The 16,904-nt window shown below is 38.6% G+C and overlaps 1 protein-coding gene across 9 annotated transcripts in view; it reads right to left on the bottom strand.

Moving 5' to 3' along the window:
- Positions 1 to 16,904, bottom strand: part of TENM3 (teneurin transmembrane protein 3) — a 478,347-nt gene that overhangs the window by 330,738 nt on the left and 130,705 nt on the right. The window contains exon 1 of one of the 9 annotated variants that reach the window (XM_049792510.1): positions 12,002 to 12,062. The exons of the other annotated variants lie outside the window; for them this stretch is intronic. The gene's annotated coding sequence lies outside the window, so the exon portion shown is untranslated. Of the gene's footprint in view, positions 1 to 12,001; positions 12,063 to 16,904 lie in introns of those variants that run through there. 9 annotated transcript variants of the gene reach the window in all.

The raw sequence follows: 16,904 nt of genomic DNA, 5'->3' as shown, positions 1-16,904 counted from the left end.
AGAAGGGAAGCAGCAGAACCAGAGAAGTATTTCTCACACATGACCAAGTCACGGGACCACAGAACTCATTCGCTTATGTGCCAGGCTGCTTTGAAGAGCTCTGACATCATTAGCACATTTAGCACAATATTTAATTACCAAGTCAGATAAGGTACATACAAATAATGATTAAAACAAGTGAATTATCAAAATTCTTTGTTTTACTCTTAAGTGGTGTAGAGAGCTGTCATGTTTTAACCCCAGCCAGGAACTAAGTACCAGGCAGCCATTTGCTCACACCTCCCCAGTCATATGGGGAGGTGAATCTGGAAAAAAGTAAACCTCATGGGTTGAGATAACAACAGTTTAATAACTACGATAAAATAGAATATAGTAATAACAAAAATAATATTAAAATACAATAATAATAATTGTAATGAAAAGGAATATAACAAAAAGAGAGAGAAGTAAAACCCAAAACCAGACAAGTGATGCCCAATACAATTGCTCACCATCCCCAGGACAGCCTTTCAGCAGTTCCTCTTAGTCACCTATTACAATGTGAAATAAAGTCACTGTAGCGAAAAGGAAAAAAACCCAGTTACTTACCTTTTTTACAATAAAGAAGCCTCAACACTAAAGCCCTACACTGCAATACAGGAGAAGTACAACAGACATAAAATGTAGTATATATTTTAATTGCCAAGATGTAAATGAGGCTTTAGGGTCATGCTACAGAGTGTTATCTAAAACACCCAGCTACAAGTTTAGCATGCTTGCAGGCCTTTTAAACTGTTATGGAAAATTATTGCATTTAATTCAGCAGCTTCAACTCCCAGTTCCCCAAAGGGTTATTACAGTTTGGCAACAGGATGGCAATACTGCCTAACGTACACAGTGCTCCCTGCACATCTCTCACTTGGAGAACCTTTTTCCAGCATTAAACCTGGTTCAGTGAACAACAAGGTAACTGATTAAGAAGTCTAAATATACCTCAATATTTTATGCCCTTTTTTATCTAAAAAGTACATAGGCACAAAGTAGTAAAAAGGTAAGAAATAAAAGATGTTTGTTACCAAACTGAAGAGATAATTGTATAGAAAAAGATTATGTCACTGCTTGGGTCGATTTATAGATCTACTATAGTGTGTATTATATTCCCTTTCAATGTGTATATCCATTTTAGACATCTCAAAACATACAAAGCAAGAATGGAACTAGTTCTGAGAATAACAAGAGTCATTATTTTAATATATACAGTGCTGGATAGAAAAGGTTCTGAAAGTGAGAGGATAAAACTTGTAGATTTCTTTGTTACAGAAGAACAGTAACAGGGTACAAAATACTGTTATAAGGAATGCCAAACAAGGATTTTATGGGCTGCCAGTCAAGATGGTGCCTATTCTCAGCATTGACAACAGTTGCTGAAACTAACATTGAAGTAGTGCTGCTGAATAGATACATCACTGCAAGTGTCATTATTTTAATTTAATCATAATTCCCTTTTAATCTGTAATTGTTTACTAATGTAAATATTACATCAGTTACAATTTGCACTAGGTATAGTACTTGCATGCCTCTTCATAGCAAAAGAACAAAGCAAATTCAGCTGACAGACGTAACAAGTAGATTAAAAAGCCTAACTGCAATATGCAGAAATTAAGAAAATCTCCTGTCCACAAAAAATACTCACAATTCACACAACTAATCACCCATAAAACCTATTACAAACAAATACTAAGAAAAACTCAAAAGGCATAAAAGAGTGATGAAATTTCCACTTCAATGGCTGATAAAGTGAGATATGTCAGAAATCAACTGAGCTGGAAAAATGACACTTTGAAGAGGTGCTTAGGATGATCTGTAGCTACGGTGTGCCATTAGTCAAACTGATGACTCTTAATACATGGACATTTCAGGTCATCATATCTAGAAACTCACTTCTTAATATTAAAAGTCTGTCTCCCAGCACAGAAACTAGAGAGGATGCATCTGAAGTCAGCATTCTTAAGAGGGAGTGGGAAACAGATGGCCTGTCAGACAGACAGTTCACAAACTAAAATTTAAAAAAAGCCTCCTTAAGTCACTAACTAACCCTATGTTTTAGAATTAAATTACAAATGAAAAAGGAGAGGTGAGGGGAGAGAAGAAAGAAGAAAAAGGAAGACCAGTAAAAAATATTGTGTATTCTTCAAGCATTTTTCTGCATCCGTCAGGGGAACAGAACACTCATATCTACCATCACCACAGGATGTAATGTTAATAAAAGGGTACTTTCCATAGTCTATCTAAAAATCTCAACTTCATTAGAGTCTGAATAAACGACAAATAAACATACTCCATGTTCATTATAAAAGTTTCTTGTAGTAAAAGTCAGGAAAATTAGCAAGATAAAGAGTTCTGTGGGGTCCCGGTTAGTCACAGAGGTTGATGTTTATGCAACAATTTCGCTGCCATTACTTAAAATTGAAACTGGGGATGGAAAAAAAAAAAAAAACCACAAAGAAAAAACCAACCAGGGAAAACATCTCATGCCTTCCTTCATATGGGCAGAAAGAGATGATGCGCCCTCTGTGACGATGGGAGCGGAGGGAGTACTTCTCTGGATGACATTTTCCTGTGAGGGTACAAAGACCATACAGCAGCATTTGAGATGGAGCTACAGCTATTTCTGCTTGCTGGAAGCCCTCCACACAGCAAGGCTGCAAACGTCCAGAAAAGAAAACTGAAAATAGCCATAAGTTGTCTATGCGTGCATACAGCCTGGGGCTGTACTGGCTATTAAGTTGCCAAGCAGGCCCTGAAGAAAAAACATAACTTGAAAGGGAGGAGGGCTAAGACACTGGCTAAACTACTTTGTGAACATGAACAGCCTCTTCGGAGGAACTCAGTACAGGGTTACACTGACAATTTCTGTTTCTTCTTGGGAGGAATCGTTTGCAGGAACTGTCATGATCTCTGATCTTGATAGCAAGTGTCTGCCTCTAATTTGGGGGATTCGAATAAGATGTGTTTTATCTTGAAGGGCTGAGAGCGCTAAGTGAGAAAGAGAACACGAAGACCAAAAGAGTGAAATAATGTGGTGTGCTCCTGTAGAAAGAATGAGGGTAAGAATATGTGATGAAAAGATGGAGAGGCAAAGGAAGTCAACAGAGCAGAAATGCTGTGGTATAAAGAAAAAATGAACACCAAAATGAGCTCAGGACAGAAAGCGGAGGGAGACAGAATCATTAGCACTCAGTATGGCAACACTGGGGAGGAGAAGTGACACAGCAAGCCTAGAAAGAGAGAAGAGTTTAAAGAGGAAAAAATGAGCAGAGGAAGAGAACAAAGAAAACTTCAGAGGGGAGAAACTTTGTACTTAATTTACTTCAGAGCAAAGTAATAAACTCTGAGAGAGTCAGCACTGGGTAATTCATTATTCAGCAGCAACTATAAAGGCCTACATACTTTCCTCCACTCCTTTAAACCTAAAATCCATTCTTTATACCATCACCTCCTTCCCTCCCCATGTCTTACGCGATTCCCCTTCCTCCGTGTTTTTACTCAACCTATCTATCTCAATGGTCTCCTGATTCAAGCTAGTATAATTCCTTCTTGAATGGTATCTCCCAAGTTTACTTTTGCACCTGTTCCGAGCTCTTCTGCATAGTCCACTTTTGTTCTGGAACAAAGCCACAGAAATCTAGGGGGTTTTAAAACTAAAACAAGTGGGATGGAGAACCTGACACAGGAACAACATGTAACAAGCCATGAGCATCAGCAAAGGTGCAACAGTCCCCGAGTCCCCAAGCAGAGAGCACAGCACAATGGTTTCTGCATTTCTGTTTGGAGAACAAAGCTATCAGCATGTCAGCTTCACCATCTAAACAGGCTGTCGATCATTCAACTCCCCCTTCAACAACTCAGAGTTAATTTCAAACAATTTGACAGTAGTGAGGTTTCAAAAATAGTACATCTCTCAAGTCACTATAAGGGAAATGAAGTATATTACATGTGACATGCAAGAGCTGTGCATACAGTCACAAGGCTGAGCTGAAAATATCATTGTAAAGGTGTCTGAAAACGAAAGGAGGACCTGAGGAAACTGCAATAAGGATGTCATTGAGGACACACAGGAGAGGGAAGAAAGAATAGCAAAGGGTAGATGCTAAAGCTATTGCTGTGGCTGCATGACATGGGATGCACATGCACCATCAGCCTTGGTTTCCATGTACAGCTTCTCATAGTGAAAGCTGAAATTCCACATAAACAGGAGACATTCACAAGATTCTTCTCTTCACAATGATCTGACGGGTAACCAGATTTTTGAGTCCCAGTCACATTATAATTAGGATACTGTTGCAGCCTGGAAGTGTGGAGAATTATTTCGTGACTCACCTCAATAGAGAGTGACTAGTAAGGTGGAAGGCACACTGCCAATTTTTTTTATGCTCAAGAACTCTGTTTTGTTCAAATTTATCCCCTTGCTCCCCCAACTTCCTTTCTCAAAACAGCAACAAATCAAAAACACACAGACACAAACAAGAAGTCCCAAACATGATGAAAAATCCCCACAGAAACACAAGGAATACTGTATACTTATAGTGTCACAACATTCATTTACTACTCCTAACACAGCAATGTGAAAATTTATTAACTAATGCCTACATAACATGTAGTAAAGCACTGTTTAACTTGATTAAGTTTACATTAGCAATCCCTACTACCGTATTTAACTATCCCATCTATTCAGACTGTATCAGCTGTCATGTCTTCCTCTATACTCCCCAGGTTCCTGCTTCCCTCTCTGCACAAGCTGTGTCCTCTTGTCACAACCTCTAATTGTCTTTTCTTCAGCACTATCCAACATCAGCAGACAGTAAAGGCTGGAGGTTGTTTGCCCTGCTGGATCACTTCCTTTCTGTAATCCCTGTTCTAACCCCCTTTCAAACCAACCCTTTCATAGCATCAGATTTTTAGCCTTATCTCAAAGGTCATACAAAAATTTGTTGTCCTATAATCACCCCATTCCACTCTTACATCCCAGGTTTTGCCTCCAATTTCAACAGAAATAAGACTCCGATTAAGGCAAACAAAAGAATAATGCATTTTAAAATAATTTCTTTGGCTAACTATGTGAGACACAGGATTCCCCACAGTAGTTAGCAATTTTGTTCAAAGGACCATGTTTCTCTCCAAAAGCATCCACACTGCCTACTCTGGCATGGCCCTACCCAAACACCAGTGAAGATCCTCTCTGGTAACAGTACGTAAAGAACAAACAATTTAACCTTCGGTAATGCAAAGCCTCCTTCAGGAAGCTGGGGAAGTAGGACAAAGAACTACCTCCTGCTGACCTCCTCTTCCACTGGTATGTGTTACCTGTAGGTAAGACACCCAGCTGTGCTTCCACATGCTGCCAAATTTCTACGATAGGGACGCAGCAGAGCTGCTGCTGGCAGAGCCCAATGACAGCACCTGGTCCACTGAGCTCACATCTCAGAGAAGCCAGTCTTAACTTGTGAAAAATGCTTCACTGCCAGAAGATACCAATTTTGCAAAAGCAGCACAAGCTTCTACAGTAAGTGTTGAGCAGCTTCACATTATGCTTTCAGAGGGGAGGGAAGTTGCTTCTTTAAATCCTTGAAATTGCCACTTAAGATAATACTCAGATTTTCTTAATATACTCATTGATTAAAAATCCTTCTAACTAAAGTAACAGTTCACTTCAACAGATCCAAAGATGACCTTTAAAGGATGGGCCATTTCTATCCTTTAAAAAAGTCTCTTAATAAAATAAATGGAAAGTTGGACTCAAAACACACAGACAATTAACCGTAACTGAATAATGAAAATATTTAACAATTATCAACTAAATCCTTTTTGATCGGAGTTTGCAGAGAAGCTCTGCAGTTCAGTTACACCAGAACTAAACCACATGTAATTGTATTTCTTACCAAGTAAGTTTAGCAAGCACAGGTGCAAGACTGAAAGTCAGGAACACTACAGGCTTCCGCCCATTTACAGGACATGGGAAACACAAGCAGAACAAGGAAGACAATCTTTCCCACAGTGAAAGTCAAGATGCCTCAGAGAAGTTCATATGGACTACCTGGGTGGATAAGCAGGTAGTTAATTTCCACCCTGTTTCAAATATTTCCAATTCCATTTTAATACGAAACAGAGTGGAAGTATTACTAATTCATTATTTGCATGGCTTTAAACCTAATATGAAACTATTTGTGATTTTCTGACTGTATAGTTAAGTACACCAATGTCATTCCAGTATAAGCTCTTCCAAGCATTAACTTTTTCCTGAATTGTCTTGATACTTGAGATTTTTTGTGGGAATAAAAAGAGGGCATGAGATGCATGAGAAGACAGTATCTGGGGGGTTTCTTGATCTATGCAGTGGAGTAGAGAGGGTCAAGTCCATCCTAAAGTGAAGGACCCTATAGCATAGTAGGAACTCCGAGAAGTTCCTTCAACTGCATTAGCTATGTTCAGAAGCATTTAAACTTTTAGGAAAATTCTTTCTCTCCTGCTCCTGAGGGGTGGGCCAGGACTGAAGAAACACAGGCATCAGAAAAGGGAGAAAAAGCCCAGCACCTCTACCTGAACTTGGTGGGATCAAAATCTTGTCTCTATTTGCACAGCTGAGGAACATGCTTAAAAATGCACAGTACTGAGAGAGTACTGAAAAGTTTTGCCAGCATAACTGAATTTACTAGAAGTCTGAATATGGCTAGAAGTCATAGCTTAAGCTAGCAAAATTTATTGTGCAGATGCAGCAATGCTGACAGAAGAGTGCACTTTTAAAACCACTGATGTAGATAAGCCCTGAGACTGGAGCCAGTCTGATGAATATCATAGGCTCTTAACGCGTCCAGGTGAAAGGATGAGCACACCCAGCAGGGTGAATGAAGGGGTTCACACCACTTGGCTATCATCTCTGGACATACTCATTTTCAGAGGGAGGGCGGGGGGGAGCATCTCATTCAGCTGAGAACAATGAATGGGCTACTCCACACCTCCAATTCATACAGACTGCCTTGCTGTGCTGCATGGAACAATTTGTGTGTGTGCAAGTTAATTGGGGTTCCCAAGAAGCGGGTGTCAGAAAGAAAAAGATTTAACATAGGATATATGCCAGTACTTAGGGAGCTTATCTTCCACATGGGGGAAGAGGAGAGATAAAGGAAATCTTAATATTCCTTTACATCAGTTAGGATCTCCATATAACTGAATTTAAGTATATGTAATCAAAGAATTCTCACACACAGACAGCAAATAGTGCAAACGAAACAAAAAAACCCCAAGTAAACCTACAATCACCAAGCACAACTGTAATAGAGAAAGACAGACTTGCACACAGTTTGAAATACAGTAATGGAGACTAGAGCAAAGCAGGTAAAAGAGAGATTGGAAAGGTGAGGAGACATTTTATAGCTCTGTGGCCTGACTAGGCACATAACCTTCAGATCTTAATTGATGTGCAAATATTGCTTCCCTAATGCTTAAAAAGCTGAATTGAACATTACAAAGACAGTGAAATGTGTATGTGTGTATATAAATATATATCCATATAAAAACAAATGTGTTATGTATATATATGCATATATATAAAAAGCACCTATGAAGGACATGCTGTGGGGAAAGTATTATTAGAAATCATCTTCTTTTGAATCTGAAGTAACAAAAACCACTATGTAGCTAACCTAAGTCAAGCCAGCTTGGGAAATTTACATCACCAACCTGAATCCCTTACCCCTTTAGCAATTGTGTATTCCAAAACACTTTAATACCAATAATTTGCCTCTTAAAAATAATGAGGTCTTTATGGTAAAAGTGACCAAACCAAGATAACCAGGGTTACTGGAGGAAGGGGCAAGGCAGGAATGTTCTTATAACTGTGTAAGTTCAGTTTTTAAAAAGTCTCTTTTCCCCCTCCCCTGAAAAAAAAACAGGGGAATCTCCCCCATTCAAATAAACATGGGTGGAAATCTTTAAATTTAGGTGACAAAGCAATTAGTCAAATGTGCAAAATGCCATTGCGGAGATAAATTCTATGCTGGTTTTGGACTTCAAAGCTAGAAAAACATAAAACTAATTACCTCCAAATTCCTTTTATGTATTTACTCAATTAAAATGAAATTTGTTATGGAAACAAAGCCAGCATCACTAATAATAGTGAAATATTGCTAACTATGTATTGCTCTGTATTGTCTTACCTGTTATCCCCACAGGGCTACGTTCCTGTGTACCTGAAGGAGAAAATAGTAGCTTTTGGCACAGGTGCCAGATTTAGCAGGAGCTACTGCCTCACAGAGAAGTTCTGCCTATGAGCAAGTCAAAAACATTGCTGTGAAGCTGCATCTTCCGCCTCCTATTTAAGCATTTAGTTACTGTTCACAACGACATGGCATCAACAACAAAACACTACTGGCTGGTACGTGACTAATTTAAAGGGCACTGACTGTCCAGTAGAATTGTTAGAGATTGTGTCACAGTGATTCAATAACAGCTACAATATAAGGAACTAATGAAGTAGTATCTTACCTCACCAGGATGTCAACCCTGAAAGTTTAGGCATACCAGTTCAGTGTGCACCACACTTGTGATAGGACACAATACAGTTTTCTTAGAAAGCAATCTGTCAGTCTCTGAATGCCTTATCCATAAAATCATGAAGCAGGTTGGCTTCATCAAATGAGATGTAATTCAGATTCGCAAAGTACCGTTTGCCAGAATCCCGGTGATAGAATTCTAGAGTCTGGGTTTTCACGCAACAACAGAAAAAAAAGACTTGGGAGTCTTTTGAGGAAGTCTATGTCTCCTTATTGACTGAAGAGGAAGCCAACAAGATTTGGCAGATGCCTACAAGAAATTCAGTTTAAAACTTATTAAAAAAAATGAAATCAAACAGAACAGCTTTTCTTATGTTTTTAAAAAAGCAAGATGAAGGGCAATAGCAACTGTAATAGTGTTCACTTCTCTCCCCTTTGCAGATGCCCTCAAGCATATGCCAGAGGAGCAAACTTGTGCTCCAGCGCTTCTCAACTGAAGAGGCCCGAACGCACATGGGATCATCCCACACGTCTCCTGCTGAAGCAGGGCCTTTGTGTGGCACACAGGAGAGTCACGAAGCCAGAAGAGCAACAAGGAGTTTAGATAGGGTTTGGAGAAAATAGGCAGCACTTCATTAGCATATTGCTTGTACCTACTTTGTTTCATCATTTAAAAAAAAAAAAAAAAGATCTTTTTAGCCAGGTTTAAATAAGAACTTTCTGACCTGCAGCTCTTACTTCAGTCAGTCTGGTTTGAGTGCATTTGGTAGTGTTGACCAACACTGTTCTCTCAGACAGGAAATATAAGCCAGATGCTCATGATTTCAGAAGGCTTTAATCTAACTGTATTTCTATATGTAAAGTAGCCCAATAAATACGATTCTTGCCAATGCTAGTGAAAGGCCAGAGGCTTGGCACCAACCTGGCAGTGCAGGGTCTCAGGAGCTCTCTGGGGTTGTCTTGACCCCAGCCGGTTTTAACAGTTGCCAGGTGGTTGAGCAATTATTGCCCAGCCTGTCCCTGAAAAGAGCAGGGGGAAAGTCTGAAGCCCCACAGTAGTCACTGGGTAACAGAGAGAGAAGCCTTTCATGTCAGCTGAGGCCAGGGGAGGCTTTCGGGCGACATTCAAAACCTGAGCTGGGAATTGATAAGAATAAAGCAGGCTACAATAAAGCATAAAACCAGCCCCAAGTGGACCAAGGTCAAGGAGGAAGCCAGCCCCAGCACGAACACCACGCTCCCTGCAGTGGAGGGCAGGGAACGCTGGTGACTTCGTGGAAACACCCACACACAGCCGCCATTTTGTTTCCACCCTCACAACCCAGAGGAACACTGGAAGGGTGAGCATAACACCAAAAAAAGGGCAGGCACTTGGAAGTTTTGTTTAACAATTTTAAATGTATTATTAAAGAGGCTTTTCTACATTACTATGGGCTATCAGACTGTTAAAACGTTAACTGGACTACTAGGAAATTCTTAGTTCTTTATCTATGGCATATGCCCTTTTATCTTAAGAAGATTCAGAGTGTATCAATAAAGCACATCTTCCCATCCACAAAGAATAGTTTCAAAAGCAAATAGAGAACTGTAAAAGCTTTGGATGATTTAAAAAAAACATGGGTTCCTGAGAGCTATAGATGATTAGCTCTCCTGCCACTTGCCATTTCTTTTTCCTTACTCTCTCCATATGCAAAAAACCTTTGTCTTTAGTAACATGTAGTAGAGAGTAATGATAGTAATGGATGCTGCCACACAAGCTCTCATTTGGGCAATAGTGTCCTATGACAAACACTCATCAGTCAGATGCTAATGACATGCATGCTAAATCATCGCATAATTATTACACACTGCATCCAAGTGCTCACTTCCAAATTCATAACAAGCATCAATAGCTTTAAGAATAAAAAAAGGAGAAGAAACTTTAGAGAATATAGTATTAAATTTGACCTACTGAAATGAAAGAATTTTAAACATTGTATCATTAAAAGCTAACTACTTCAAGGAAACTATAAACAGTCTGTATTTTAAGTATGCAAAACTCTATGTGACATAAAGAAAAGCCCTACCTTCCATCACATAGTTATAACCAAAACAATCTTGCTGCCTATCTTTGTTTGAAGTACATTTTACTACTATGGGAATTGGTTTATTTGTTTAAATAGATAGGTAATTTATGTATCTAGTAATTGTACTGTGGTTAAAAGATATGCTTTATTACTAACACTGTAATTGACTCACGGAGATTATTTCCTGAAACAACAAACCCTTTCCACGGAGCTGCTTTGTTCCATTACTGCGTAAGACCTGTGATAATATTAACCTGTATTGCAACAGAGGTTCTTACAAATGTAAGAAGAAAATATTCTCTTTCTTGATCCTTTGGAAGAAACTGCCCTCACTCCCACAGACCTTAAATACCCAAATTCCCTGAGACAGTTTTGTGAAACGAATCCTTTGATGAGCTTCAGAATTGGGCATTTTAACAAAAAACCTAACCCCTGCGTCTACACTCTGCTGCTGCCACTGTTGCTAACAATTATAAGCTTTCAGTACTGTGAATAATTCAGAAACTCATCTGTTCCTTTCAGTGTAAAGAAAATGTTGAGAGAAAAAAGGTCACTTATTTCCCCCCTTCCAACTACTGACTTCTCGATCCCAGCACTGGTCTGATCGCATGATACACCTAGTGTTTGACATGCATCCCCTGACAGCTTCTTAGCAGCAGTTAGTCTGTTTAGCTTAGAGTACAAAAATAACAGGAGCACAAAGGAATGACAAGTTTCAGTGGCTACACACACAGTACCAGCACTCATATTTGCTGTAGCTATTTCAGATACTTGATGTACAGTAGGCCTATGTTTAATTATAAAATAGACAGATGTCAGCATACGTATTGTAACCAGGCAATCTGGTACTGATGCTCCGAAACAGTAGTACTTGAAAAACATTTATTAAAAATAAATATGAGCAGTATAATCACCTGTTTTCCAAAGACTAACATTTGAGAATACTCCCCTTCAGGCCTATTTGAAAAGACTGTAAATTCACTGCCACTTCCTCTTTAATCTTGTTATTAACAAGTACACTGGAAGACTGTCAATATATACACACACAACATGCAGTTTTATTTTAAAATGGCATTTGTCAGAGCATGACAGAGTTATGCAATATAGTATTTAAGGGATTAATTACTGGTTACTTGAATCACTTTTTTTTTTTTAAAACAAGAAAGCTTATTTTAAATACACATGCAAAGGATCTGTATTATAACAAATGCTTCATTTTCCAAATAAAGATGACTGGTTAGAACTTTTTTAACTTGAAATTTTATTGAACTCTAACATGTACCCAATTGAAGGCTACTGCACTGAACGACGAGTTTGTGTCTAACAATGAAGAAAGCTAAAGTATTCTTTGATAGTAAAAAAATCTGCCAGTTAATACAGCAGAGCATAGCATCTAAATATTTTTACCCATCTATTTCATTCTTTTCTTCCTCTGGCTGAAATCAACTTGATGGTCAAGGAAGATGACCACCTAAGGGAGAATGAAAGATTACAGTGCTTCCCCTCTCAATTAAAAAATAAAAAAAACATTAAAAACCCAAACCCCCCTCTACAGGGGAAAAAAACCCCCACCCCTCCCCAATCCCTACTGTTTAAACAAGGTCTAGCAGATTGTGGTTTGTTACCCAACATCTTTTCCCCATTTCCTTCCTTCTCGCCAAATAACTTTAGATACATCACAAAATGTCAAATTTGGTCTCCCTGGTTCTGCTGAAGGACTTCTCAATGCCTTCATTATTGAGATCAATGAACTCCTCTCTCAGACTTCAGCAGAAAGAAGAGCACTCTGTCCTGAGGAGGGTAACCTTTCTCCCAAGCATCCTTCGCTCGGAACCACCTCACCACATACCTCCTCAACATGGCTAAAAAAAAAACCAAAACAAAACAAAAAAAACCCAAAAAAACCCACCCCAAAATGAAAACCCAACAGTGTGCACTTACTCATCTGCTATAAATTTTGGTTTAATATTTTCTGGACAGAAAATAACACAAATAGATATTCATCATTCTGAGAACAGGACAATATTCTGTTTCTAATTTAAAAGCTCCCTGAACATCTCAATACTGTACAGACTGTCAGAAGCACACTGCACCAAGAGTCAAAAGTGGTTATGAACTTCCCACCTCTCAAATGCTGCACATCTGCAATCTCCCACTACAAACATCCTGTGTAAAATCTAGTAATCAAGAGAGTCATAATGCATTTTGAGCTCTTGATCACTTTGACCATCTCTGTGTCTCTAAAAAAAATTACATTGATACCACGTGTAGGTCTAGACTATGGCAGGTACTAAAAGATTCTAATAAACATGTAGGCTCCTTTGTACAGCTCTAGGGTAACAAGATATTCTTAGGTGTCTGGTAAAGGGAGCAGTTCAAGCAACTGTTTTTGTGGTAGAATTTACATATATTCTACATATTCTAAATGATAGAGCAATTTTTACAAGCTTAAGAAAGGGAATTTTTTTTTTTTTTTAAACCTCTGGCAAGTGTGCTGCCTGTATATTTGACACAGAGGGGAACACTGGGAACACTTCAGATAAGCGACTGTTAGTCTACTCTCCTAGCAATTAACATAGCATCTACTGCACTTACAGATGGGAATAATATGAGCTGTAGTCCATGAAAGGCAGCTGCAGGCTCTCCTTAGCCACACAACCTATAGAATCATAGAATCATTTAGGTTAGAAAAGACCTTTAAGATCATGGAGTCCAACAACCATAAACCTAACACTGCCAAATCCACCACTAAACCATGTCCCTAAGCACCATGTCTACATGTCTTTCAAATACCTCCAGGGATGGTGACTCCACCATGTCCCTGGGAAGCCTGTTCCAGTGCTTGACAACCCTTTCTGTGAAGAAACTTTTCCTAATGTCCATTCTAAACCTCTCCTGACACAACTTGAGGCCGTTTCCTCTCGTCCTAAACGAACACTGAAGTCTTAGAAGCCAGCCTGCCTCTTCAGGACAAAACACCTCCCCAAAGGCTGTGACAGAGTAGGACAGCCAGCATACAGGAGGCATATCTAGAAATTAATGCTGTAAGTTCAGCAATTTACTGCAGCTGAACAAGAGACAAAAAAGAACAAGGTAAGCTCAATGTAGACTACCTTCAACAGATCAACAGGCACAGTAGCTCTCATTTAGACCAAGACTTCTAACTAAGAAACTGAAGTAATTAACTCCTTTATCCCAATGTTTTGTCTCAAGCCCGTAACAACCGGTAACACCGTGCTCTGTACAATTTTTGGTGATTTTCCTTGTTGGAAAGAGAGTCAAAGCTTGGGATTCTCCCACCTCTACCGGTGTAGTGTGGAAGGAAACCAAGGAGCAGAGCAGAAGAGGCATTTTATTCAATCCAATGAATTTAAAATGAATTTTTCCCAGCAGGTGTTACTGTCCAGCTCAGAGCCTTGTCCTTCTGGGCTGCTGTGGTGAACACCAATAACCAGTGCTCACAAACATGAGCTGTTTTGCTGGATTTGCTTACCACCGGTAATCTTCATGACATATCATATTGAAGAAGGAAGGGAAACAAAAACAAAGAGCTAAGAATTTATCTTCTGCTGTAAAGAAGAAATATCAGTTGGTATAATGACTGCTGTGTACAATTAATTTACTGTGTTATATCCCTCATACAAGCAAGCACCAGTGCAAATTATACTAAGAAAAAAAAAATCAATTAAATATTTCTAATTTGTTGTTAAAACACAGCAAGCACATGTAACAGAACTATTAATGTAAGACATTACCAATTTTTATGCAGTTTTTAGTTTTTCACATCTCAATTGTTGCGGTTTTGAAAGAATCATAGGAAATACGCACAACTGTCAGTAACAAATCAAACCAAGTAAAGCATCTTAGTTTAAGATTCATTCCTAAGTTTTGAAATAATTGGGAAACACTGATGAATGATTGCATTATTAAATGTTTTAAAATTTGTAAGTTCAGCGAATGCATTGTCAACATGAATTCTTAAAAAAAAATTGGTTTTGTTATTTATCAGATTCCTGTTATCTCTCCCTAATATGTTTGAAATTATAATTGTGTCCTGAAAAATGGAAGAATTTCAACAAATTAATTCCTTGTCTCTTTTTACAAGATTATTAAAGCTTATTGGTAGCAGTAAAAAACATTGTTCATTAATTTTTATTGGAGGGGGGAGGAGGGAAGAAGAGGGCACTATAGTCCAAGGCTCAGAGGAAAACAGGCATTAAATAAAAAAATGGTAACAAATGGATTTTTGGAATGCATACACAGCCACATGCTGCTAGCTGCTAAACCTGCTAATACTTACATATATGCTTAATCTTACTTCAGCAAGGAGTCTAATGTCTGGAACAAAATTACACATACAATTTTGAAGGTCACACACTTATGTGTATGAATTCACCTATCACTGTGACAAATTTGTCTTGCTTGCTGGATGATTTACATTCCAGTATTCCAATTTTAAATAAGCTTTGACAACTCAACCTTAGAGTGATTAGTCAGAATCTCAGAATTCGTGATGAGTATGAAAAACAACATTGTTTGTAACATGCTGTATGGAAACTATCTATAATTACCATAGCTGTTGCTTTCATGGCTATTTAATTGCATCCCATAATAATTTACAATCCACATGCAGCTGTGCATTCTGTACAAAAAAATTCTTGAACAGAATTATATGAAAACGTCCAAAGCACTTAATACAAATTTTCATATCTAGCTGTTCGGGTTCATATGGTGCCTCTCAAGTTTTCCAAACACACTTTATCATGACAACAAAGCAAACCTAATAGACAACACAGATTAAGACTTATGACAAATTTTCCCTTTTTTAGAAGTTGTATTACAAACAACTACATAAAGAACACATAATAGCAAGCTTATTTAGCGTAAAAAACACTTGTCAGTGAAGCTCCACCGGTGCGTAATGCTTTGAAACCAATGTTTCAAACAGAGAAAACAATCACAAATCACAATCTACAGTAAAAGATACAACATGTAAACTATGGCTTGAAGCACCCTCTTGGGAAACGTAAACTATTTAAATATATAAAAATTTACCTTTATGTGACAAAATAAGCCTGTCTCTCCCAGGCTTGTATAAATCGATAAAGATTCCACCTTCTTCACTGATTTTTCTCCCAGCAGGAGCCAGCAGCAGTTGCTGGAAGCAGAGGGTTTCCCTCCCACCCTCCATAGCAAGTCAGGCTTTGGTACAACCCAAAACCACCAAAGCCATGCTTACAGCAAAGGGGCTGCGAGCATCCTCTCTTCCTACAGCTCTTCCCACTCCATGGACTCTTCAGGTTTCACTGCTAACCACTGAATTTAACTCAGGCAAAGAGGAGAAGGATTTCAGGCACGTTACAGACACAGAACCCAATGGACTCGTTAAGAAGGTATCTTTTGTATAAGGGTTTTACAGAGCTGCTGAATTCAGTATCCCTCGCTACTTTCCATGTAAAGCTTGCTCAGTTTACAAGAATGTATGCCTTCTCATTAGTGATCTCCAAACTGAATGATCCCATTTCAATCATAACCTGAAAAGAGTAACACCATGGGTAGCTACTGTGTGTCATATTGGGGATAAAATGTGACTTTCAAGGTTTTCTACCAGCTTGTTGAAAATTGAGTTCAAGACAAGATCAGCTACATGGTGCTGAGTATTCTGGGTAAGTGAAAGGATGTAAACCTTTTTCTTCCTTCATTCGAAATGTTGTGATCAGTGAAACAGCAAGTATTTTACAATGCTTATATTAGAAGATCTTCTAACATGATAATATTACCTTAGAAAAATCTACTTTCTCCCTACACACATCAAGACTGATACTCCTTGCTTAAAAAAGAAAAAATAAAATAATAATTAAAAAAAATCACAAACATAGGATTTTTTTCATCCCTAGTTCTATAGATGTTGTCCTCTAACCCATCCAAACTGTCAACTATTTCAGAATATTAGGAAGTCATGAGAACGCAAATATAATAAAAGCACAAACAGAGTCACCAACTAATGGGAAAGTCCGAATTCATCCTGTGGAAGGATTTTCCCTTCCTCCCCCTCCTTCCTCCCCCCCCCCCCCCCCCCCCCCTTCTTTCCCTCTCCCCCGACTCAACATTTGATGAGATTTGAGAACAATGTCCTGGAGATATCTGTCAGACAACGACATCAGGGGCAAGAGGTGCAGGTCTTAGACTCCAAAGTAGCTCGGTAGCTTATTGAATTGCAATAATCAAATTCAGATATCTAAAGAACAGTAGTTGTCATTAAATGTTAAAGGCATGGTTTGCCTATCTATACGCACACATACAAGATATA

The sequence above is a fragment of the Accipiter gentilis genome, chromosome 3 (assembly GCF_929443795.1).
Source record: "Accipiter gentilis chromosome 3, bAccGen1.1, whole genome shotgun sequence".
In the NCBI taxonomy this organism is placed as follows: Eukaryota; Metazoa; Chordata; class Aves; order Accipitriformes; family Accipitridae; genus Astur; species Astur gentilis.
This window is presented reverse-complemented; position numbering and strand designations above follow the sequence as displayed.